The sequence below is a fragment of the Mirounga angustirostris genome, unplaced genomic scaffold (genome assembly GCF_029215605.1).
Source record: "Mirounga angustirostris isolate CCGP_5_RB_7025 unplaced genomic scaffold, mMirAng1.0.hap1 SCAF_5, whole genome shotgun sequence".
Classification (NCBI taxonomy): Eukaryota; Metazoa; Chordata; class Mammalia; order Carnivora; family Phocidae; genus Mirounga; species Mirounga angustirostris.
The window spans coordinates 119182683-119209993 of record NW_026991713.1 but is presented as its reverse complement, the minus strand read 5'-3'; the positions used below and the strand labels follow the sequence as shown (position 1 = coordinate 119209993).

The 27311-nt window shown below is 39.1% G+C and overlaps 1 long non-coding RNA gene and 1 pseudogene across 1 annotated transcript in view; one reads left to right on the top strand and one right to left on the bottom strand.

Moving 5' to 3' along the window:
* LOC135364347 (uncharacterized) overlaps positions 1-27311 on the bottom strand; it is a 201672-nt gene that overhangs the window by 83746 nt on the left and 90615 nt on the right. The window contains exon 3 of the long non-coding RNA XR_010411223.1: positions 16297-16380. This is a non-coding gene — a long non-coding RNA (uncharacterized LOC135364347). The remainder of the gene's footprint in view (positions 1-16296; positions 16381-27311) is intronic.
* LOC123840410 (L-lactate dehydrogenase A chain-like) lies at positions 24803-25776 on the top strand (annotated as a pseudogene).

Sequence of the window (27311 nt, the reverse complement as noted above, 5' to 3'; positions counted from 1 at the left end):
AATTGTGGAAGCTCAAGACAAGGTATTCCAATTTGAGACCTCTCTTTTTGATCTGGCTTTATCTAGGAGAAAACATAGACCATGAAGAGTAAGAGGGGATCTTCAGGTCCTTTAAACTCTCTTCCATTTTATATAGTTCCTCTCAACTGTTTTGGCAAAAACAAAAACAAAACCCCCAAACCTCAAAACAAGCAAACAAACAAACAGAAAACCCCAGAAGATAGCAGCAGACAGTTTCAGATTATACTTTTTGGAAAGGGGCCAGACTGGACTACAGTTTAATATTTTGGATTGCCCTTTTCTGGGCTTTGGTATTAGATAATACATGATAATTTTGCTGCATCTTTTAATGACTGCTTTTAAAGACACTCATAGTTTTTGATGTCCTTTTATTAGATTTACTTGATCCATTTTTTTAGGACTTCGCAAGGAAGAAGTCAATAAACTGGGATGCTTTCAGTCATTAGATAGCCAGAGTTTGATGCCAGAAACCCAGAGGTAAATTTTAAATTTAATATCAGTAGCTCTCCTTCACCTGGGTTTTCTAGAATAACTATCTTTCTCTCACCTTACTTCGATCTTATCCTGTTACCATGGTTAGAACGGTTCTATACTATTTATGTCATTTATTATAAACTACCTCAGAATGTTTTTTGAAAGAAGATGAGGCACAAGTTTAAAATCAAGTGCACAACAGCATTTTATGATGCAAAGGGGGAGCATTTAAAATGTATTCACTAAATGTATCAATCAATATTGTTTTTGTCTGAGTAACAGAATCTGACACCACTGTGGCTTACAGCCTTTACTATATACATTAAGAAGTCTAGAGAAATGCAGTCCAGGGCTGATATGGATGCTTAATGATATAACCAAGGACTCAGGGTCTTTTCATCCTTCGGCTCCACCATCCATTATGTGTGGCTTTCATCCTCAGGGTCCAAGGCAGCTGCTGCACTTGTCACCCTCCACATATCAGGTATGCACACCAGACAGGAAGAAGAGGGAAAGGACAAAAGGACAAAAGTAACATGCCTGCTGAGTCTGTTCCTTTGTAAAGCTTTCTCAGAAGCTCCACCACCACCACCACCAGCAGCACCACCTCTCCTTATATGTCACTACCTAAAACAGAGTCACATCACCATCCCCAGCTGCAAACAGCTCCAGGAAGGTGAATATTTTAGCTGGGAACATTGCTCCTTAAGCAAACTCACAGTTCTATTAGTAACAGAGAAGGGAAGAGTGGATATAAGGTAGGCATTTAAAAGTGTAAGCCACAACAAATGTTTGTAATATAACATTAACAGAAAAAAAAAACACAGAAAACAAATCATCTCTTGTGTAGCACCTCAGCTTTATAAACCAATAGACACAACATGAGAAAAATTACCAAAATGTTAAGGGTAACTGTCGATGGGTGGGAGAATTATCAGTGATATTTATTCTCTCATAGGTAGTTTTCTGTATTTTGTTTTATTAAATTGTTTTCCAGTTTATAATGAGAAGAATAAATTAATATTTACAAAATAAAATGTATTTTATGTCTATGTTTTTCTTATTGCTAGACTTCTCTGATTAGTCATTCACCAGCATCATCCTGAACATTACATAAGAATATCAGGAATCGGGGTGCTGGGTGGCTCAGTCGGTTAAGTGGCAACTCTTGATTTCGACTCAGGTCATGATCTCAGGGTGGTGAGATTGAGCCCCACATCCAGCTCCGCAATCAGCGGGGTGTCTGATTGAAATTCTCTCCCTCTACCCCTGCCCCTGCTTGTTTGCTCTCTCGCTCTCTCTCTCTCTAAAATAAATAAATAAATCTTAAAAAGAATATCATGAGCCATTTTTTATGGACACCAATAGGTTACATAGTCTTTCTCATCTAGTTAAAAAAAATATGGACCCTCCCCAACTTTACAAGCTTAAATATGGTGGATTATAGATTAAATTATATGACACAATCAGAAAATTGGCAGGATGGCAGGGTTTGGCTCAGCTGAAAGAACACTCAACCAGCAGGCAGAGATAAAATTCCATTGGTGCACTGAAGGATCCGTGCTATCTTGGGTAATATAATTAACTTCTTTGAGACCCGAAGACCTCATCTATAAAATGAGGGCTTGAACTATGTGACCTCTAATAGTCCTTTTTGACCTTGGCATTCTGCTTCGTTTAGCTACATGTCAACATCTCTCAGAGCTCGTTTTTATGGCCTTCTGAAGCATTTGTCTTGGTTGTTTACCCTCACACTGAAACTGCCATCTCATGAGTGATGCTCCCCTTGCCTGTTTCTCCTTCTACTTTTTTTGAATATTTCTCTCCTCTTTTGTGATTTAGTTTCCTCCTTCAGACCTGGAAATGTGAATAATGCTCAAGAATCAGCCATGTTCTGATCAGGCTCTTTTTTGTGGCCCCCTTAGCAGTTTCATCTGCTTTGATAACTGTTGTATGGTTGAGTCCCAAATCTATGCCCTTGGCTCCGACATCTCTAGGCTTCAGACTCACATTTCCACCTGCTTGAGATCCATATGTCATTCAGATAAATGTTACTGGCAATTCAACCTGTTTAAAACCAAGCTCATCCTTTCCCTAGTCAACATGGTTTCCTGCCCCTTGATTTTTTGTTATTTCTCTGATTGGCACCACTCTTTTCTTATTTTTTTAGGCCTGAAACCTTAAAGGATGTCTTTGATTCCCTCCTTCAGCTTACCTCTCATATAAAATCATGGAGAAATCTTTTTGGTTCCAGTTCAAGATGGCAATGTAAGATTCTGAAATCGCCTCCTGCTATGGACACACCAAATCTACAGCTACGTATGGAATTATTTCCTCAAAAAAACCCTTAAAACCTAGCTGAGGGAATCCTATACATCAGGCAAATTAGAAAAAAACCCACATAGAAATAGGTAGGAGAGGCTGAGATACAATCTTGCCATAAACCCCACCCCTGGCATGGCAACCCACAATCAGGAAAGAACTCAAAACCCAGGGCTTCTCCCTGAGGAGTGAAGAGTTTGAACCCCACATCAAGAACCCAACTTTTAAGACCTGCACCTGAGAGATGAGCCCCTAAACTATCTAGCTCTGAAAAACAATGGGGCTCATGCCCACAAAACCCTTAAGGCTATAATGAACTGAGAAACAGCTCTTAAAAGGCTTGTGTACTCAGACTCACCTACCCCAAGGACCAGCAGAGAGGCAGCCAATTGAGAGGTACCCAGGCATTACGTGAAAGAGGCTTATTTGTTTATCCTAAAGCATTGGCCTGAGGGGCAGGGATCTACATTAACATACATCTGGGGCCTGCTGGTGTACTCTTGGGGGATGGAGGCTGCTGGCATGCACCATCTTTGCATTCTCCTTCTGCCTCGCTCCAGCCTGCTGGTGCTGTATTTGTGCTCTCCCTCTGCCTCAGTTCAGCTCACAGGTGTCTTCTGGAAAGAAACTTGTATCCTCCTCTGGTGCCATAATTTTTTTGTGTGGCTACTCCCAGGAGATGCCTCTAGATCACCCAGCTCTGATGGCCAGTGGGGCCAACATCTGTGGGTCCCAAAGAAGTGTAACCAATGGAGAAAGAGTTCTAAATGGCTACCACCCCCAGGGCACAGAAAGAGGCAAGGGTCTGGGGAGCTGAGGATTTCTGTGAAAGATGCTTATTAACTTATCCTCATAGCTGTGGCCTGAGGAGCAGGCTTCTAATTAAACACACATTTAAGGGCTGACTGTAACCCTTTCCAGAGACCTCAGAGGGGAAGTGATATCTTCCTGCTCCCCCTCTGCCATGCTCCAGAGTACCAGTATCTCCTGGAGGGGAGCTTCCATATATGTCTAGTGCTCTAGTTTTTGCAGCTGCTGCCCAGGGGCTGCCCCTTGATAACCTGGCTCTGGTGACCAGGAGGACTTGTGTTCCTAGGTCTCACAGGATTATAACAATCAGATAGAGAGTCACAGATAGCTGACTAAAACACACCCCCAGTCTTTCTGTGAAAGGGGCCTATTTGCTTATCCTGGAGATTTGGCCTAAGGGGCAGACTTCTAATTTGGCGCACATCTAGAGGCCTAAAGAGGTTCACTCTGGGGATGGAAGCTGCTGAATTCCACCTTTGTGCTCTCCCTCTGTTTCACTCCAGGTCACCAGTATTGCCCAGAAAGGAGCTTGTACACTCATCTGGCACCCCAATTTTTGTGATTACTTCCCTGGGGACACCTCTAGATCACCTGACTCTGGTGGCCAGCAGGACTTATGCTTGAGGTCCCACAGTAATATATATATTTGCATACTTTAAAAGCTACTGCTTGAGCGTCTGGCTTATAATAAGCTTGAATGTAGGTGTTGACTGAAATCATCCCCTTTATGACACTGACAGGTCTTGGCACACACTCAACTACTTGCTGGAAGCCACTAAAAATAAAATTGGCTGTTTGGATGATCACAAAGTTTTAAGACACAACCAAGAACTAGGACAGGGTTGAATGATTAGGTTCATCTCTGATATGAGGCTACTCTTTCAAGACTGGGAGAGGTGGCTATTTTATCTATTGCATAGAAACCAACACATAGAATTAAGGAAAATGAAGAGACAAAGGAATATGTTCCAAATGAAAGAACAAGATAAAACTTCAGAAAAAGTCCTTAGTGAAATAAAGATAATTTACCTCATAAAGAGTTCAAAATAATGGTCATAAAAATGCTCACCAAAATCAGAAGAGTGGATGAAGTAAGAATTTCAACAAAGGGATAGAAAATATAAATATCAAATAGAAATGACAGAGCTGAAGAATATAATAACTGCCCCCAAAAATATACTAGAGGGGTTCAGTATCAGACTAGAGGACACAGAAGAAAGGAACAGATAACTCAAAGACAGGGCAGTGGAACTCACCCAACTAGAGCAGCAAAAAGAAAAAAGAATGAAAAAAAGTAACTAGCTTAAGGAACTTATGGGACACCAAGAAGACAAACATTTGCATCACAGTGTTCCTGGGGGGGGCGGGGCGTGCAAAAAGTTAATTTGAAGAAATAATGGCTGAAAACTTCCCTAAGTTGGGAAAGGAAATAGATATCCAGATCCAAGAAGCCAGAGAGTACAAATAAGATGAACCTAAAGAGACCCACACCAAGACACATTATAATTAAAGTGTTAAAATTTAAAGACAAGGAGAGAATCTTAAAAGCAGGAAAAGTAAAAGAGTGTACTAGAGAACCCCCATAAGATTATCAGTGGATATTTCCGCAGAAACTTTGCAGGCCAGAAAAGAGTGGCACAACATATTCAAAGTAGTGAAATAAAAAACAGCCTCCAACTAAGAATACTCTACCTGGCAAAGTTGTCTTTCATAACTGAAGAACAGATAAAGAGTTTTCCAGACAAGCAAAAGCTAATAGAGTTCATCACCACTAGACTGGCCTTACAACAAATATTAAAGAGATTTCTTTAAGCTGAAAAGGAAGGGCACTAATTAGTAACAGAAAAACATATGAAAATACAAACCTCACTGATAAAGGTAAATAGATAGTAAAAATCAGAATAATCTAATGTTGTAAAGGTGGTGGATTAATCATTTATAAAGGTTGTATGAAGGCTAAAAGACAAAAGTAGTAAAAATACCCATAATTCTGATAATTCAAGAGATACACAAGATTAAAAAATGTAACATCAAAAACATAAAACATGGGGGGGAACAGTAAAAATGTACAGTTTTAGAATGTGTTCAAACTTAAGTTGTTAGCCACTTAAAATAGACAATTATAAGTTGTTATATGTAAGCCTCATGGTAACCACAAAGCAACAAGTAGATAGACAAAAGATAAAGGAATATAGACATACCTCTAAAGAAAGTCATCAAACCACAAAGGAAGAGAAAAGGAAAAGAACAGAGAGGAACTACAAAACAACCAGAAAACAATTTAACAAAATGGCAGTAAGTACATACCTATCAATAATTACTTTAAATGTAAATGAACTAAATTCTCTAATCAAAAGATGTAGAGTGGTTGAATGAATAAAAAAAACAAGACCCATTATATGCTGCCTACAAGAGACTCACTTCAAATGTAAGGACACACATGGAAAGAAAGTGAAGGGATGGGAAAAAATATTCCATGCAAATGGAAACCTAAAGAAAGCTGGGGTGTCTATACTTACATCACACAAAAATAATTTTTTAAAACAAAGACTGTAATAGTCTTTGTTGGATGTGGATGACGTGAGGGGCATTACATAATAATAAAAGGGTCAATCCAACAAGAAGGTCTAACATTTGTAAATATTTATGCACCCAACCTAGGAGCAGCTAATTATATAGAGCAAATGTTAACACATCAAAAGGGAGAAATAGACAGCTATGCAATAGTAGTAGGGGACTTTAAGGCAAAGTACAGCTCACTTACATCAATGCATGGGGCATTCAGACAGAAAATTAATAAAGAAACCTCAACCTTAAATGACATGTTGGACAAGATGGACTTAACAGATATATACAAAAGATTCCATTCAAAAGCAACAAAATGCACATTCTTCTCAAGTGCACATGGGATATTCTACAGGACACATCATATGTTAGGCCACAACACAAGTCTAAATAAATTTAAGAAGATTGAAATCATATCAGGCATCTTTTCTGACCCTGGTATGAAACTAGAAGTGAAGAAAACTGGAAAATTCACAAATATGTGGCAATTAAACAATGTGCTACTATACAACAAATGGGTCAAAAAGAAATCAAAAGAGAAATAAAAAAATACCTTGAGACATAGGAAAATGAAAATACAACATGCCACAAATTTGGAGATGCAGCAAAAGCAATTCTAAGAGGGAAAGTTCACAGTGATAAATCAAGAAACAAGAAAAATCTCAAACAACCTAACTTTTTACACCTCAAGGAACTAGAAAAAGAACAAATAAAGCCCAAAGTTAGTAGAAGGAAAAAAATAGCAAAGATCCAAATAGAAATATGAAATAGAGACTAAAGACAATAGAAAAGATCAATAATCTAAGAGCTGATTGCTTGTTATTTTTTTTAATAAAATAGCCTTTATTTGTTAGAGCAGTTTTAGATTCACAGTAACACTGAACAGAAAGCACAGAGAGTTCTGATATAACCCCTGCCACCCCCCCATACTCAGCATCCCCCACTATCAACATCCCCTACCAAACTGGCACATTTGTTACAGTCATGAACCTTCATGGACACATCATTATCACCCAAAGTCCATAATTTATATTATGGTTCAATCTTGGTGTTAACAGTACGTTCTATGGGTTTTGACAATGAATAATTACATTTGTCCGCTGTTTGAGGATCATACAGAATAATTTCACTGCTCTAAAAATCCTTCATCCCTCCTTTTCCCCAGTCTGGCAACCACTGATATTTTTACTGTCTCCATGGTTTTGACTTTTTTAGAATGTCATATAGTGGAATCATACCATATGTAGCCTTTTCAGATTGGCTTCTTCTACTTAGTAACATGCCTAAGAGCTGGTTCTTTGAAAAGATAAACAAAATTGATGAACTTTTAGCTAGACTCACCAAGAAAAGAAGAGAAGAGTCAAATAAATAAAATCAGAAAAAAAAAGAGGGGACATTACAACTTAAACCACAGAAACACAAAAGGATCATAAGAGACTACTATGAATAATTTAGGCTAACAAATTGGACAACCTAGTAGAAATGGAGAAACTCCTAGAAACATACAACTGACCAAGACTAAATCATGAAGAAATAGAAAATCTGAACAGACCAATTACTACCAAGGGGATTGAATCAGTAATCAACAACCTCCCAACAAAAAAAAGTCCAGGACCAGACAGTTTCACTGTGAATTCTAACATTCAAAGAAGCATTAATACCAATTCTTTTCAAACTCTTCCAAAAAACAGAAGAGGAGGGAACACCCCCAAACTCATTTTCTGAGGCCAGCATTAACCTCATACCAAAACCAGAGAAGGACACCACAAGAAAAGAAAATTATAGACCAATACCCTTGATGAACATAGATGCAAAAATCCTCAAAAAAATTAACAAACAGAATTCAACAATACATTAAAAGTATCATACACCATGATCAAGTGGGATTTATTCCAGGAAAGCAAAGACGGTTCAACATTTGCAAATCAATCAATATGATACACCATAGTAACAAAATGACTGATAAAAAAAATCATACAATTGTCTTAATAGATGCAGAAACAGCGCTTGACAAAATTCACCCTGCATTTATGATAAAACTCTCAACAAAGTGGGTATAGAGGGAACATACCTCCACATAATAAAAGCCATACATGGCAAACCCACAGCTAAAATCATACTCAATAGTGAAAAGTTGAAAGCTTTTCCTTTAAGATCAGGAACAAGACAAGAATGCCCACTCTTGCCACTTGTATTCAACAGAGTATCGGAAGTCCTAACCAGAGCAATTAGGCAACATAAAGAAATAAAATCATCCAAATTTGTAAGTGAGAAGTAAAACTATTACCATTTGCAGATGACATATTATACATAGAAAACCCTAAAGACTCCACCAAAAAAACCATTAAAAGCTAATAAACAAATTCAGTTTGAAAATCTGTTGCATTTCTATATATTAATCTATATAATAATAAGAAAGAGAAATTAAGAAAACAATCCCATTTGCAATCGCATCAAAAAGAAAAAAATGCCTAAGTTAAGGAGGGGAAGGACCTGCACACTGAAAACTGTATGACATTAATGAAAAAAATCAAAGACACAAGTCAATACAAAGATAGTTCATGTTCATGGGTTGGAAGAATTAATATCATTAAAATGTCCATACTACCCAAAGCAATCTATAGATTCAATGCAATCCCTATCAAAATTCCAATGGCCTTTTTCACAGAACTAGAACAAACAGTCCTAAAATTTGTATGAAACTGCAAGACCCCAAATGGCCAAAGTAATCTTGAGAAAAAAAGAACAAAATTGGAGAACATCATGTTCTCTGAATTCGAATTCTATTACAAAGCTATAGTAATCAAAACAGTATGGTATTGCCATAAAAACAGACACATAAATCAATGGAACAGAATAGAGAACCCAGAAACAAACCCATACATACAGGGTCAATTAATTTACAACAAAGGAGCCAAGATTATACAATGGGAAAAAGACAGTCTCTTTAATAACTAGTGTTGGGAAAACTGGATAGCCATGTGAAAAAGGTTGAAAATGAATCACTATCAAATCACCATACACAAAAATTAACTCAAAATGGATTAAAGGACTGGACATAAGACCTGAAACCATTAAACTCATAGAAGAAAAATAGGTGGTAAGCTTCTAGACATTGCTCTTGGTGATAATTTTTTGGACCTGATACAAAAACAAAGGCAACTAAAGCAAAAATAAAGAAATGGGAGCACATCATACTAAAAAGCTTCTGCACAGCAAAGGATACCATCAATAAAATAAAAAGAAAACTTGCTGAATGAGAGAAAATATTTGCAAATCATATATCTGATAAGGGGTCAATATCCAAAATATATAAGGAACTCATTCAACTCCATACCAAAAAAAATCTGATTAAAAAATGGGCAGAGATTCTGAATAGACATTTTTCCAAAGATTTACAGATGGCCAACAGACACATGAAAAGACACTTAGCATCACTCATCATCAGAAAAATGCAAATCAAAACCACAATAAGATATCCCCTCGCACTTGTTAGAATAGCTATTATCCAAAAGAAATGAAATAACAAGTGTTGGTGAGGATGAGGAGAAAGGGGAACCCTTGTGCACTGTTGGGGAGAATGTAAATTGGTGCAGCCACTATAGAAAACAGCATGAAGTTTCCTCAAAAAATTGAAAATAGAACTACCTTATGATCCAGCAATTCCACTTCTAAGAAGACAAGGAAAATGGAAACACCAACTCAAAAAGATATCTGTACCCCCATATTCATTGCAGCACTATTTATAATAGCTAAAATATGGAAACAACCTAACTTTCCAGCAACAGATGAATGGATAAAGAAAATGTCTCTCACACACACACACACACACACACACACACACACACTGGAATATTACTCAGCCATAAATAAGAGTGAAATCTTGCCATTTGCAACAACATGGATGGGCCTCACGGGCATTATGCTAAGTGAAATAAGTCAGAGAAAGACAAATATTATCTCACTTATATGTGGATTAAAAATAGAAACAACAGAAAACCAAGCTCAAAGATAGAACAAATTGGTGGTTGCCAGAGGTGGGAGCAAAGGGAGGGCCAAATGGGTAAAGATACAAATTTCCAGTTATAAAATAAGTAAGTTAAGCCATAGGGGTGTAAAGTACAGCATGGTAACTATGGTTAATGATACTGTATTGCAATTTGAAAATTGCCAAGAGCATAGATCTTAAAAGTTCTCATCACTGGAAAAAAATATTTTGTAACTATGTATGATGATGAATGTTTACGACACTTACTGTCATGATCATTTGCCATATATACAAATATCAAATCATTATGTTGTACATCTGAAAGTAATATAACATTATATGCCAATTATACCTCAATAAAAAAGTCGTATAGTCAAATCTGTTAGTCTTTTTATTTATGATTTTGAAATAAAATTTTTATAATAGTCCAAGATTATAAAATTGTCATCTTAGTTTTCTTTCAGCACTTTCTCATTTTACTTTTTAAGCTTACACTGTAGTCCCAACTTGACCTGGAGTTCCTGACATAAACTCTAGGATAGCACATCTAACACGTCCACGTTGGTTTCTGACCCGCATCTCACAGCTGCCATGGTTAAATCAAGATTTTGTGTCCCCCTCCACCAATCTGCTTTTCCCTAGTCTTCCTGGCCTTTAGTAGATGACACTGCAATTTCCCCAGCTGCTCAAACCAAAAACCCATCCGTAACTGTGCAGTCCTCTCTTTCTCTCACTTCCAGCATCTAAGTCATCAGCAAGATCCATCAACTCTACCTTCAAACCACATCCCAAATCCATCTGTTGTCCTACCACCTAAGTCTAAGCCAGCAGCATCTTTTTTTTTCCTGGACTGTTGTGGCAATCTGGTCACTGAGGTCACTGTTTCCATTCCCTCCATGACCACACACATAACTGATTCTCTACGTAGCAGCCAAGGAGATTTTTAAAAACAGAACAGCAAGTTACATAACTTCCTTGTTTTTTTTGTTTTTTGTTTTTTTTTATTATGTTATGTTACTCACCATACATTACATCATTAGTTTTTGATGCAGTGTTCCATGATTCATTGTTTGCATATAATACCCAGTGCTCCATTCAGTAGGTGCCCTCTTTAATATCCATCACCAGGCTAACCCATCCCCCAACCCCCTCCCCTCTAGAACCCTCAGTTTGTTTCTCAGAGTCCATAGCAGATGTTTATAGCAGCAATGTCCACAATAGCCAAACTATGGAAAGAGCCAAGATGTTCATAGACAAATTAATGGATAAAGAAGATGTGGTATATATACACAAGGGAATATTATGCAGCCATCAAAAGGAATGAAATCTTGCCATTTGCAACGACGTGGATGGAACTGGAGGGTACTAGGCTGAGCGAAATAAGTCAATTAGAGAAAGACATGTATCATATGACCTCACTGATATGAGGAATTCTTAATCTCAGGAAACAAACAGGGTTCTGGAGTGGTGAGGGTTGGGAGGGATGGGGTGGCTGGGTGATGGACATTGGGGAGGGTATGTGCTATGGTGAGCGCTGTGAATTGTGCAAGACTGTTGAATCACAGACCTGTACCTCTGAAACAAATAATACATTATATGTTTAAAAAAAAAAAAGGAAGAAGAAGATAGCAGGAAGGGAAAAATGAAGGGGGGGAAATCGGAGGGGGAGACGAACCATGAGAGACATAACTCCCTTGTCTAAAAGTCTACCATCACTGAGGACACAAGATCTACAGTCCTTACCATAGACTTCACAACTCCAAGTGCCCTGTGCCACCAATGCCTGAGACCCCAGTCCTTCTTCTCCCCCTGGCTCCAGTGTTTTCCAAATATCTGCTCTAGGGCCTTTTGCTATTTCTTCTTCCTAGACTTAACTTCCCTCAAATCTTCAAATGGCCAGCTGCATCTTTTCAATTCAGATCCCAGCAAAAATGTCGCCTCGTCAGCAAGGCTCTCCCTGAGCCTATATAAAGTAGTTTCAGTCATTTTTCCCCCTTTCCTGTTTTGTTCCATCACAGTACTTACCTTCACCCCCTATTTTCATTTGTATACTGGTCAGAGTATAAAACAAATGAAAACATTCTACTACACATGGGCCCAGTCAGAGCTCTAAATACAGGCCACTCCAACGGGATTGGCCCCTTGGAAGGTTCACTCAGGCTGTAAAGGGGAAGGCAGACCTCAGTGGGACGGAAGCAAAAGCAGGGGGAGACGGCAGCGAGGCAAGGAGGCCAGTGGTGAGCTTGCAGCTCTCAAAGTCAAGCTCTGTGCCTTACAGCCAAGTCAGATAAGGTACTCCCCACCAAAGTCCAATTTAACTTCCTAGAAAAGTGCTCAGGAAGAGCCAACTGCTTCGTCCCATGGAACTGTGACCGATGGGAAAGATAGTAGCAGAGCTAATAAGACCCGCTGGGGAGGAAGCCCTGTATTTCCTCTGTGTTTTTGTTGTTGTTGTTGTTGTTGTTTAAGTCTCAAACTTAGAAGGGAAAAAAACCCGATAAATATATTCTCTTCTGAATTTCCTGGCTGCCCTTAGCCAGCTCTCAGCAAGAGAGGCCAAGTTCTCCTAACCTCTGTGAGGAAGGCCAATAGGCTGACAGCTGGATATCAATATTTACATTCTGTTATCATGTCTGCTGAGGAACCCCAGGCCTAAGAAGCTAAACTGAATTATTCTAGTTTTATCTCTCTACTGTTGGGTTCTGAAAAAACACTTCCTCCTTTTGAAAGCACAGGGTTTTTTTTAAGGCCAATATAATTTTTTTTCCCTAAAATATCATAAAGACTTCTCACCCCAAAAGTTAACCCTCCCCTAGCTCAGTTGGCACTCAGTATATCTGAAGTGCAAACTGATTGACATGACTTGTTATAAGCCAACATTAAAACAATCTGCCATCTGCAAGACACATCTCCAACACTTGGGTAAACAACAAGAAAAACAGACTTTAAGTGACCACTGACATGAGTCAGCTGTGAGCAACAGTAAAGGAAAAACATGTAAAGGGTGGGGAGGCCTTTCTGCGACTTAGATTTTGTTAAAAAGGAACTACCAAGTGAAACTTTAGGAGAGTCGGCTGACCACTCGGGGTAGAGGCAGTGCTTTATTTGCATCCCACAAATTACGGGAAGGCTGCCAGATACCCACTTTCATTGGGAAAACAAAACCAAAAACCCACAAAACCCGCTATGACAGATAGGCTTGGCTAGATATTGCACATGGTATCCAACGTCAGATCGCTCAAATAGTTTACCTTTCTCCACCGTCATACGTTTTCTTTTCTTTATTTTCCCTTTTCTTCTCTCATTGTAATCATTGTGAGATGCACAGATGCAGTCTGGAACAAGCCAGATTTATTTAAAGTGTACTTATTTTCTGTACCGTAAATGGGTTGGCTTACATGGGGTCAACGCTTAGCAGGTAGCTCTGCTAAAGGATTTCTTTCTCTTGCAAATAATGTAAACATCCAGATGTCGGTTTACAAAATATGAAGACGGAAGAAAACATCTTTGGTCTTTTAGTTTGGCCTTTTAATTTGTTTCTTATTTGCATACACAGTGTCGTTTCGAGCGTGTAGACCCCCTGTTCACTCTCCCTTAACCCCACGTTCAAGGTTCCCACAACCGCCCACTAAGATCTGAGCAGAGCTTGTTCAGAGCCTGATCCGCAGGGTGTGTGGCAGTTTTCCATCACACGTTGCAACAACAGCCAACAAGGGGGCATGGCTGTGCATGGACCTATATCCACAAGTCATTCATAAAAGGAAGTGGCCAAAAAAAGCTCTCAAAGTGTCACTTGTTGACAAGAAGGTACAACAGCTTCGTGAACACCAATGCAGAATTAAGGAAAAGGCTCAAAGTTTCTAACTGTAGATTGGGGTTTTTCTTTACCAGCAGCCAGGGAGTTTGAACAATTTGATGCGAATGGTTGCCATGTCCTGAATTTGACAGCAATGAACTACATCCTGCATCTTAAACCTGGTATGTCGTGGACATCCTTGGGAGGTTATTTTTGTGTTTTGTTTTTGTTTTTTACAGCCCTGCATTGGAACCCTTCCGTGTGAGGAATTCCCTATCTTATGACCGCTGTAGGGAAAACTCATCTTCTCAGTCTCCTTTGAGGTTGGGGTGGATGCATGGCCTGCACTTGACCAAGGGAGCCACCCTAACAGGAATAAAGTACTAACAATAGAACGGCAGGGCGGACCATCCAGCAGCTGGGGACAGCAGCTTGGGCCTGGCAGTGTCGGCCGGGGGGGGGGGGGGGCGGGGGGGGGACACTGTGGGCACAGAAGGGGAGTGCATTGCAGGGACCACCCCATTTAGAGCTCCAGCATCCCCAGCAATCATATAGGCTTTCCAGTATCGTCTCTGCACATTTATAAAATCATCCAGGGTCAGGGAAATAGAGCACTCTGCACAGGGCAGTGGTCCAAATCTGGCATCTTCCTAGGAAGGATGTCTTGGCAAAAACACCAGGGGGACTTTGAGGCCCTACCTTAGCTCAGATCCCCTCTTCATCACCAGCATTGTGCTCCTGTCTTCAGAGGCAACTTGATTCTTCCCTCAATTCTTTTTGGGTGGTAGGCTGACTCAGAAACTACACCCATTGAAATGAAACAATGGGAAATAAACACCAATATTCACAGTTAATTTTGATTCCCTTTAAGATGATGACAGCAGATCTGCAGGGATATTTAAGAGCTGGGGTTCTTGATGCACAAGCTGTTTGGTTCCATTTCTCCCGATAACATATATATGTTTCTATATAACATACATATGTGTTATTTATAAGGTATATATAATCATATAGTGTTTGCTGGCTTTTTAAAGGCAACTCTGCAAGCTGTCACCTCTTTTCTCAATAACTAATTTTATTATAATAAAGACTTTTCAAAAACAGTACTCTAAACATGATATATTTATTTTAAAATGTTAACACTGACAACAAAAAGCTGAAAACAAAGGGGTTAGATTGCTGTGGTGCTCACACAGCTGGTAAGTGGAGGAGCCAGAGGCTGAGAAGGATTTAATTATGGCTCTCCACCGGCCCTAGACTCATAAATGGATTCTACACTACATGTGCCTCAAGCCTCCTTTTTAAATGTGAAGAAGGCCTTTTGTAACCAGGCAGGTACGGATGCTATCAGTGTGAGTTATGCTCTTGAACTCTCGGGAGAGGTGAACAAGCATTTGCTTTGTTTAATTGCAAACCCAAGCTCCTCTAAATATGACCTCTATCTTCAGTGGTGTTTTACTCTACTTTTCAAAATAATTCTTTGAGTGGGAAATTTCGTAAGGTAGCAATGTCACCTTCCAGCAAAATCTTCCAAAAAGATTGCTCAGAGTCCCTGGGGTGTTTCCCAAGAGCTTATCCCCATGGCTGGGTAGCTATCTCGTGACTTCTGTCATTCCCCCTTTTTCTTTATTCACTTCTTCTCCAGCACGTTTCCACTGATGGTGTTGTATCTGCCTGTCCCGATGCTGCTAGCTGGGCCCAGCAACTCTGGTGTGCCCCCTTCCTTTCCATTTTCTAGATTCTTCACATATAAAATATTCCATTGGGAACATTTTAAATGACAACAATACAAACTAGATGGAAAATTCTATTAATATCCTCTAGATTAAACTAAAATATGCTATTTGTGTTTTTTAACTCTTAAGTACTTGGACTGTTGTGACTCTCAGAAGTGAAGCGCAATCCTTTCTGATCCAGTGAATAAATTCAATCTACTTTGAAAAGTTTCTCTTTTCCTCTCTGAATGTCACTGGATTTTTATAAGTCAACATCCTTGTCTAGGATCTGTTTTGAGGTACGTGAATGGATATCAATCAGTTCACAAAGGCAAGCAGAACAGACACTTTAACTATAGTGGACTTTGTGTTTTCCTATCAGATGTAATGAGTTCTTTATGTTTTAAGCTGTTCATTTTTTGCTAGATTATGGCAAAGATTTTTTTTCCTAATATGTTCATTTTGAGCATTTTAACTTTTTTCTTTCTTAACACTCATGCCAATTTAAATTAATTATTTGCATGAATCACTGTCTAATGTTTGATACAACAATTTCTCACTATCTCCACGTCTATCATCCAAATGTAGCTATGGCCATTTCTTACCTGGACTACATCAACAGCTCCTCACCAGGCTCCCTGCTTCCTCTCTTGCCCCTTACAGTTCATTCTCCAGCATTCAGAAGAAGCCTGTTAGGACAAAAGTGTGGTCATGACACTCTTCCTCAAAATCGCCTGGGTGGCTCAGTCTATTAAGTGTCTGCCTCTGGCTCAGGTCATGATCCCGGGGTCCTGGGATCGAGTCCTGCATCGGGCTCCCTGCTCAGCGGGGAATCTGCTTCTCCCTCTCCTTCTTGCCCTTCCCCCTATTCATGCTCTCTCTTTCTCTCTCAAATGAATAAATTAAAAAAAAAATCTTACGTAAAGTCTCCCCCCCATCACCTTCCTCTCACCAAGCTTAAAAGACCCTAAATGATCTATAGATTGATTGATCAGTTGAGTCCCTGGCTGCCTTCCTCACCTCAGTTGACCTCCCTGACCTCAATCACTTTGCTGCCTCCCCAGCCCCCCACTTCTCGCTCCTGCCACACCCAGCCTCCGTAGTATTGCTCCAGCTCACTACACATGCTCCTACCTAGGAATCTTGGCACTCTCTAACCCCTTTACTTGAAATCTCTTTTCCTAGATATTATTGTCTCAATCCCTTACTCTCTTTAAGTCTCTGCCTGTTTTGATGTCCCCTCTCTCTGACTTTGTCCATCTTTCAATTGGTTTCCAAGCTCAGGTGAGGGAGAAGTAAGAGTGTATTATCTGGCCCCCTCAAACTCTAAAGGCATCTTATAGTTTATGTTGCTATTGTAAATGGAAGCTTTTGAAAAGTCATGCTTCGGGCGCCTGGGTGGCTCAGTTGGTTAAGCGACTGCCTTTGGCTCAGGTCATGATCCTGGAGTCCCGGGATCGAGTCCCGCATCAGGCTCCCTGCTTCTTCCTCTGACCCTCCCCCCGTCTCATGTGCTCTCTCTCTCTCAAATAAATAAATAAAATAAAATAAAAATCTAAAAAAAAAGTCATGCTTCCTGAATTTACAGGAATCTAACTGGTTTTGATATTTTGATCTTGTACTCAGGAAGGTTGGTGAGCATCCATATTAGTTCTTGTAGTTAATTTGTAGATTCTTTCCAAATGCCTATGCTTTCAATCATGTCATCCGATGCCAGTTTTGTTTTTTCTATTCAAATCCTTTTATCGTTTAGTTCTCTTTTTGTCTTACGGGTAGGACTTCTACAATATTGAATAGATGCAGTGAGAGTTTGCAGCCTTGTCTTATTCCTAACTTTAATGGGGATGCTTTGAAAATTTTCCATTAAACATCATGTTTGCAGCAGGTTTCTGCTAGATATCCTTTATCAGAATAGAGAGGTTCCCTTTTATCATATTTTGCTGAGAAAGACTTCCTTAATGAAGACAGTCTTGCCCTACCAGATATTAATATATCTGTAACTCTGCCTTACAGAGTTACAGTAAAGAGTGTAGTATTAGCACTGGGATAGAGAGAACAATGGCAGATTAACAGAGTCTAGAAATAGATGCAAATGTATATAAGAAGTCAGATGATTTATTCTGGTTCACTTTGGTCTCGTTTTGTTATATTTTCCTTTTTCTCTTGCATTGGCTCTTTGAGTCTCTATTGAGCCACCTGGGAGGCTCAGAGCCTAGAATTTCAGCCTGTCTATTAAGCTTGGCTGTACAATGCAAACGGCTGAAGGGTCACACTTACCAACAACAACAAAAAGAATTAAAAACCATCAGAAAGGGCTTTCAATGACAGTTGTGGAAAACTGAAGATACTTGAAATGTACAAAACAGATTTTTGCATCTAAAATAATTTAAAGGCAATTATATATCCTGACTAAAGACAAGTTAAAATAAAATAAGAGAAAGAGTTGAAGTGAGATAAATTCCTGCCAAATATCTGACCAGCCTTTAAAGGAATGTCTTGTATTCTTACCACATATTTCTTAAAGAGGAAAGCTCAGGGTCAGATAGACTAGGGGTACACTCAGCTCAAGAGTCTTGGGCAGGCACAAACTCATGCATGCTGGGGTATCAGCAGCAGGCTAATCCGCAATGGGCAAAATGATCTACAAAAAACCACCCCAGACGTAGGATTGATCCCTGATGGGCAGGATTGATCTAGGCTTGCGCTATGCTAGTATCAAAGGTAGTCCAATTCAGTGGGCAGAGAATAGCAACAGAACCATGGTGGTGTTCTGATTGCTACTGGTATATCTGGTTAAGAAGAAAATCTCAGCCAGTTCTTGGGGGATATAATTTCTGGGAACAGTGATGGTCAAGGCTAGGCAGAAAAGTACCAGAACCCTGGTCAACTGAGTTGAAGTTCATGGAAGCCTCAGTCCTTGTACAAATAAGAAAACCAAGAGGGGAGCTCAGTGAACACAGCAAGATTAGGAAAAGGTTTGTGTCCACCCAGAGTGCCCATATATAGGTTTTCTTGCAAAAAATTCATACCATGCCTAAGCAGCAGATGGACAAATCTACTTAATATGGCTACCTTACTGGGATTAATTACATAACTCCAGTGGAGCTTTAGCCTATTTTGGATAAAGGTCCTCACTGCTTACAGTTGAGTGGGATCAAACCATTCTGGCTGTAATGGGGCTTAATCTTTCCAGGCCTGAAAAAGTGTTGGAGCAGGACAGGAATCCTACTCTAATGAGTGAAGAACATGCAGATGAAATACTACAGATAATCCAAAGGAACAATATGGCTGCATTATTGCAGCACATACAGCTCACTAGACTTGAATAGAACACCACACAGTCTATATCAAGGCATAGTATCTCAAACGATCATCAATGACCTGGAGAAGGACATTCTGGTTTCCCTGCTAATGGCCTGAGACATGGGCCATTCTTTTAACTTCTTGGAGTCATCTTCCCATAAAACAGATTTTATTTGCCTCCTGATAACTACATCAATATCTTACACATATAAGTAAGATACCATTATAAAAATGTGTGTAGTTAAGTTAACTAAAATACATGTTGGAGTGATGATATTTGGGAGAACAGAAGTACACCTAACTAGCTTCATGAAGTAATAGAGTTTTGACTGAAAATTTTGAATTCAGTGATCACTAATGTAGCAGAGAACCACCTGGGTGGTTCAGTTGTTTAAGCATCTGACTTTTGATCTCAGTTCAGGTCTTGATCTCAATGTTGTGAGTTCAAGCCCTGCATTAGGCTTAGAGCCTACTTAAAAAATGTGTTGCACTGTTGGTGGGAATGCAAGCTGGTGCAACCACTCTGGAAAACAGTATGGAGGTTCCTCAAAAAGTTGAAAATAGAGCTACCATATGATCCAGCAATTGCACTACTGGGTATTTACCCCAAAGATACAAAAGTAGGGATCCGAAAGGGTACGTGCACCCCGATGTTTATAGCAGCAATGTCCACAATAGTCAAACTGTGGAAAGAGCCAAGATGTCCATCGACAGATGAATGGATAAAGAAGATGTGGTATATATATACAATGGAATATTATGCAGCCATCAAAAGGAATGAGATCTTGCCATTTGCAATGACGTGGATGGAACTGGAGGGTATTATGCTGAGCGAAATAAGTCAATCAGAGAAAGACATGTATCATATGACCTCACTGATATGAGGAATTCTTAATCTCAGGAAACAAACCGAGGGTTGCTGGAGTGGGGGTTGGGGTGGGAGGGATGGGATGGCTGGGTGATAGACACTGGGGAGGGTATGTGCTATGGTGAGCGCTGTGAATTGTGCAAGACTGTTGAATCATAGATCTGTACCTCTGAAACAAATAATACATTACATGTTAAGAAAAAAAAAAGAAGAAGATAGCAGGAGGGGAAGAATGAAGGGGGGAAATCGGAGGGGGAGACGAACCATGAGAGACGATGGACTCTGAGAAACAAACTGAGGGTTCTAGAGGGGAGGGGGGTGGTAGGATGGGTTGGCCTGGTGATGGGTATTAAAGAGGGCACGTTCTGCAGGGAGCACTGGGTGTTATGCACAAACAATGAATCATGGAACACTACATCAAAAACTAATGATGTAATGTATGGTGATTAACGTAACAATAAAAAATTTAAAAATAAATAAATAAATTCAGTTCAGTAAAGTTTAAAATAAAATGTGTTGCAGCACATAAGTATAAAAATAAAAAAGACAGGCAATGGAAGAATGGGAAAGATTTCTTAAAACCTGTTCATGGGAATTTCACGACACAACTACAAATTATCTCTCTAAACCTCCCCTGTTTCCCCAGCACCAGAATCATATCTCCCCCCCTTGAATGACTTCATATATAGCCAAACAAAACTCATGATACTTTCCCATAAATACTCTGCCTTTTCCTATCATGTCACTGCATCCTCCTCCTCACTCATACTTGACCATTCCTCTCTCTGCTACATTAATGATCACTGAATTCAAAATTTTCAGTCAAAACTCTATTACTTCATGAAGCTAGTTAGGTGTACTTCTGTTCTCCCAAATATCATCACTCCAACATGTATTTTAGTTAACTTAACTACACACAGGGATATGGGAAAGGGAGAGATGGCTTCTTAGAGAAGGTGGAATTTGAATTGACTTAGAATGAGTAAAATACTTAATAAGTAGATATTGGAGATATTCCAGTTAACATCACCACCGCTACCACCACCACCATCATCATCATTGCTAATACTTGTTCCATTTTTACCATGAGCCAAACACTGCTCTAAGCAGTCTATATGCATTATTTCATTTAATTCTCATGGCAACATTATGAGGTAATATTATTCGTTCCATTTTATTGATGCATACACAGAGGCACTGATAAAGAAACTTGTTCAAGATTGCTCAACTACTAAGCAGTAGATCGAAGTGTGAAACACAGAGGCTATGCTTGTAAATACTATGCTACAATGCATAAAGAATTGATTGAGCTGTCCATACTACGCAAAGCAATCTAAAGATTCAATACAATCTCTATCAAAATACCAAAGTATTTTTCACAAAACTATAAGAAATAATACTAAAATTTGTATGGAACCACAAAAGACCCCAAATAGCCAAGCAGTATTGAGAATGTAGAACAAAGCTGGAGGTATCCCAATCCCAGATTTCAAGATACACGACAAAGCTCTAGTAATCAAGACAGGATGGTACTGGCACAAAAACAGACACACAGATCAATGGAACAGAAAAGAGAGCCCAGAAATGAACCTGTGCTTATATGATCAATCAATCTATGGCAAAGGAGGCAAGAATACACAATACAGAAAAGACAGTCTCTTCAATAAATGGTGCTGGGGAAACTGCACAGCCACATGCAGAATTAAACTGCATACACCATACACAAAATTAAACTCAAAATGGATTAAGGACCTAAATGTGAGACCTAAAATCAGAAAACTCATAGAAGAAAACATAAGCACTAATCTATTTGATATTGGCTATAGTAACATTTTTCTAGACATGTATTCTCAGGCAAAGGAAATGAAAGGAAAAATAAACTATTGAGATTACATCAAAATTAAAAATCTTTTACAGAGCAAAGAAGCCATCAACAAAACAAGGCAACCTACTGACTGGGAGAAGATACTTGCAAGGGGTTATTTCCAAAATACATAAAGAACTCATACAACTTGACACCAAAAAAACCCAAATAATAATCCAATTAAAAATAGACAGAGGACTTGAACAGACATTTTTCCAAAGAAGACACAAAGATGGGGCGCCTGGGTCACTCAGTCGTTGGGTGTCTGCCTTCGGCTCAGGTCATGATCCCAGGGTCCTGGGATTGCGCCCCGCATTGGGCTCCCTGCTCAGCAGGAAGCCTGCTTCTCCCTCTCCACTCCCCCTGCTTGTGTTCCCTCTCTTGCTGTTTCTCTCTCTCCGTCAAATAAATAAATAAAATCTTAAAAAAAAAAAAAGAAGACACAAAGATGGCCAACAGACACATGAAAAGATGCTCCTCATCAGGGAAATGTAAATCAAAACTACAATGAGATATCACCTTATACCTGTCAGAATGGCTAGAATAAAAAAGACAAATAATGAAAAGCATTGGCAAGGACGTGGAGAAAAACGAACCATTGTGCACTGCTGTTGGAAATGTAAATTGATGCAGCCATGTGGAAAACAGTATGGTGGTTCCTCAAAAAAATTAAAAATAGAAATACCATATGATCCAGTAAGTCCACTACTGGGTATGGACCAAATAAAAAAGAAATATGAAAAGATATATGCACCCTATGTTAATCACAGCATTATTTACAATAGCCAAGAGACGGGAGCAACCTGTGTCCATAGATAGATGAATGGATGAAGAAGATATGATATATATATGTCATAAAGATTATTAGGCATAAAAAGAGTGAATATTAGTCATAAAAAGTGTGAGATCTTGCCATCTGCAACAACATAAATGGACATAGAGGGTATTTTAAAGTGAATTAGGTCAGAGAAAGACAAATACTGTATGATTTCACTTATATGTGGAATTTAAAAAACATAGCAAATGAACAAACAAACAAAAAGCAGAAACAGAGCCATAAATACAGAGAACAAACTGGTGGTTGCCAGGGGAGAGCAGGTACAAAATGGGTAGAAGGGAGTGAGAGATTCAGGCTTCCAGTTATGGAATGAATAAGTCACAGGAATAAAAGATACAGCATAGGCAATATAGCCAATGGTATTGTAATTGTGTTGTATGGGGACAGATGGTAGCTACAGCTGTGGTGAGCACAGCATAATGTATAAACTTGTTGAATCACTATGCTGTACACCTGAAACTAATGTAACATTGTGTGTCAACTATACTTCAATTTAAAAAAAAAGAAGAAAAGGAAAAAAAATAATTTCCTAAGTCTTTTCCTTCCTTCCATTTTTCAGGTTCTTTTTCAAAATCCTTCCATTCATGAAGTATTTTTCTAAGTTCCTGGGGAAAACACACACACACACACACACACACACAGAATTGATTGAGCTAACAATAGCAGATAAGGGGAAACACGCAGTGTTTGAAGAAAAGCCACTGATTAATATGACTGCACACTAATAAAAATGTTCAGTCTCTATAAAGATAAAATCAGGTCAGATTATGAAAGGCCTTGAATTCTCTCACGAAATTTGCTTTTATAGAAGTTATTCTACAGATCATGGAGAGCTATCAAAGGTTTTTTAGTAGATAAATGGTATAAAATCTGGCTTTAAGGTATGTAAGTTTGGGGACAGTGAGTAGGATCTATAGATAATGGGAATTCAGCAGAAAATACCAGTAAGAATTTAGCCTTCAGCTTAATTTCAATCAATGCAGATTCTGAAACAATGTAACCTATGGCACCCTCAACAAACATGAAGAAATAAGAACTCAATTCATCATGGGCCAGTAAGTATATAATAATAGTGACTCTTGCTAACTTTATGAAATTATTATTGTCCAAATCTCCTCCTTCCATGGCATACATATTTAATGTACAGTCTCCTCTAATGTGTTTATCAGCTGTATATTTATTAAGTAAAGACAAAGATACTCAATATGTTTGCCCCGCATAAATCTTCTTCCTCTACTCCAAGCAAGTACAATCAGCAGGCAAAGCAATATCGAAAGGGGCTGAGAAAGAACAATGAAAGATGTGTGAATTATGTGTATAATTGAGTATAATTAAATCCTTTTGCTGAGAGAAATGGAGGTGTAACAGTTACTCACACTTTTTAGCTGCTCTTATCAAGCCCCCAGTCGAAACCTTGGAAGGAAGCTGCAAAAGGTATAAATTCTGCACTGGGCAACCCTGCTCAAGTTCAACTCTGAAGTGGCTCAGACCACTTACTGTGCATACTTTCCAGTCCTTGTTTGTGATATAGCTATGATACTAAAACTTGATTGTGGTTAATTAGCTTAACCTATTATATTACGGAGTTGTTTAATAAGACATAGTTTGGTTAATATTTTGGCAGCAAATCAAAAAGTATACCCTATATATTATCTGGATTTCTCATCCTTCCCTTCAAAATCAAACGTACTTTTCCACAAAACCTCCAACTATCCCAAAAATGAAGTTTATTTCAGAACTTTAAATTCCCTGTTTACTTGATTCAGGAAGTTGCTGTGTTCATTACCTTGGCGGGGGTGGGGGGGTGGAGTACATTTTTCAGCTACTGCAGCCCAGTGTTCATACCAAGAGCTTATGCTGCTTAGAATTTGGCATTTCCCTGGGTATTACTGACCTCTTTTTACAGCTGTAAAAGCAGACAATGTATTGGTTCCTAGGCCAAAAATCACTTTGTCTATGCATCATGGTGTAGAAGTGTGGAGTCTTGATCAAACACTAGCCCATGGTTCTTGAAGAGGAATTTGGTTTTGCTCACAGATAACCCTGCCTACAAGCTCAAGCCAAGGTGGGGCGGCACTTCATCTGAGTAACCAACTGCTTAAACCTCTCACCTTTCATAATAGATATGTAGATAGGACAGAGTACCAGAGCCACTGCCACCAAGTCCAGACCCAATACCACATGCCACCAATGCCCACCAAGCATGCACTGCCAATTCCTTTTGGTTCTAAGTCCAATATGGCAACTCTTCATTATCAACTGATTCAGAATCTTCTTAAGGAAGACCATACCGCCAGAATAAGATTACAGTTGTCGGGTTTGGTGCTGTTGACATCTTAATGAAGGACTTGGCAGATGAACTTGCTCTTGTTGATGTCATGGAAGACAAACTGAAGGGAAAGATGATGGATCTCCAACATAGCAGCCTTTTCCTTAGAACACCAAAAAAACTGTCTCTGGCAAAGACTATAACTTGTCTGCAAACTTTAAGCTGGTTATTATCACAGCTGGGGCATGTCAGCAAGAGGGAGAAAGCCATCCTAATTTGATCCAGCATAATGTGAACATCTTTAAATTCAACATTCTTAATATTGTAAAATATAGTTCAAACTGCAAGTTGCTTGTTGTTTCCAGTCCAGTGGATATCTTGACCTATGCAGCTTAGTAGCTTTCCCCAAAACTGTGTTATTGGAAGTGGTTGCAATCTGGACTCAGCCTGGTTCCATTACCTAATGGGGGAGAGGATGGGAGTTCACCCATTAAGCTGTCATGGGTGGGTCCTTGGGGAGCATGGAGACTCTAGTGTGCCTGTATGGAGTAGAATAAATGTTGCTGGTGTCTCCCTGAAGAATCTTCACCCCGACTTAGGCACTGATGCAGATAAGGAATAGTGGAAAGAGGTTCACAAACAGGTGGCTGACAGTGCCTATGAGGTGATCAAACTGAAAGGATAGGCATCCTGGGCCACTGGGCTGTCTGTGACAGATTTGGCAGAAAGTATAACGAAGAACCTTAGGTGGGCGCATCCCATTTCCACAATGATTAAGGATCTCTACAGAATCAAAGATGATGTCTTCTTTAATGTTCCTTGCATCTTGGGACAGAATGGAATCTCAAATATTGTGAAGGTGAATCTGACCCCTGAGGAAGAGGCCCTTTTGAAGAACAATGCAGATACACTTTGGGGGATCCAAAAAGAGCTACAGTGTTAAAGTTTTCTAATGTTGTACTACTTCACTGTCTAGACGACAACAGGATTTTAGTTGGAGGCTGTGTGTATTGTCCTTATTATCTGATCTGTTACTCAAGTAGTAATATTAAGAGGGCCTAGGGAAAAAATACCAACTTCCTAAAGTTACAAATAGGAATGGTTCACAAAACCCTGCAGCTATATCCTGATCCTGGATGATCCCTATCTCGGGCCATTCTAAATTGGTTCATGTAAAATAGTTCGACCACCTCAGAGGCACCACTGCCAATGTCACATATGTTGTGGTTGCTCTTCAAACCAGATGTGTATTTACTGCATGTTATAGAACTTCTGGTTTCTCCACTCAGTATGCCAATCCGACTTTTTTTTTCCTCCAGTCAATCACATCTTGGGATCTACTAGATAAATTCAATATTGCATGTATTGTGCATAGCTCTTCTAAAGGATCTTATTTTGTATACTATATGTGTCAGAATATGGTATACATTGCAATATAATGTAAAAAGAAAGATCCACCTATAAACAATGCAACCAAGTGTCATACCAACTAAAATACCAAATAAACTTTGAAGAGTGAAAAAAAAAAAAAGAAACAGATATGACATCCACAAGTGTTACTGATGCTATGAATATGTCTTTAATCAGCAGCCATTGCTTTAAAGCTCTTCCCAGAGAGTACAGCTTTGACTCACCCATTCAGATAGTACTTTTGTGAATGCTTCTTCCCTACTCCCCATGTTTCCTTCCAGTAGAAGAATCTCAATGAGAAAACATCTTGGCTTTTCTCTGCCCTAGTTAGCTAATCTTACTGGAGAATCTGGAAGAAGAAACTGAGTACGAATAAGCTAGACTCCTTCACTTTCACTCGGGAAAAGAGTAAATATTCTCTATCTCTCCTAAGACCTTTGTGAAGGGCCTTCCCTGCTCTAGTGCTGCCTGATACTGTGTAGATGTGTCAGTCTGTTTCTGGGGTTCAGTAGTGGAGCTTGCCCACTTGCTTAACACTTAGAAGCCATATTTTCCAAAATCAGCCATAAAAGTAATGAAGGTGATATTTGCAACCTCCATCTGCTAACTGATATATTTTATTTTTCAGTCAATTGGGAATGTTTCATAAAAAAATGTATCTTTATTGGGCCCCAGCTAACACCCAACAACTACTGAGTCCAACGGAAAAAAATTTAATTTAATAAAGGCCGACTCCCACGCCATCGATTCATTCTTTGAGGTTGAAAAGTTCTAGCCTAGTGTCACTTACACCAATGTACAGGTAGAGCATATTAAAATGAACCCTCTCAGAATTGCCTTCACTGAGTCAGACATTAATGTTGGTTTTTACTGGAAGTCATTATGAAAAAGGGCTGTGTAAAATAACATATGTATCTACTGATTGTTAAAAACATTATCTGTTACATGTCTGTTGCTCAACGTCTCACTTGTTTATCCCATGTGGAATTTTTACTTCAGAATTTAGAAGCAGGAGAATATTGTCTTTACTCTAAAACTGGTATGCTTACTCAGCAAGGTAAAGATAAC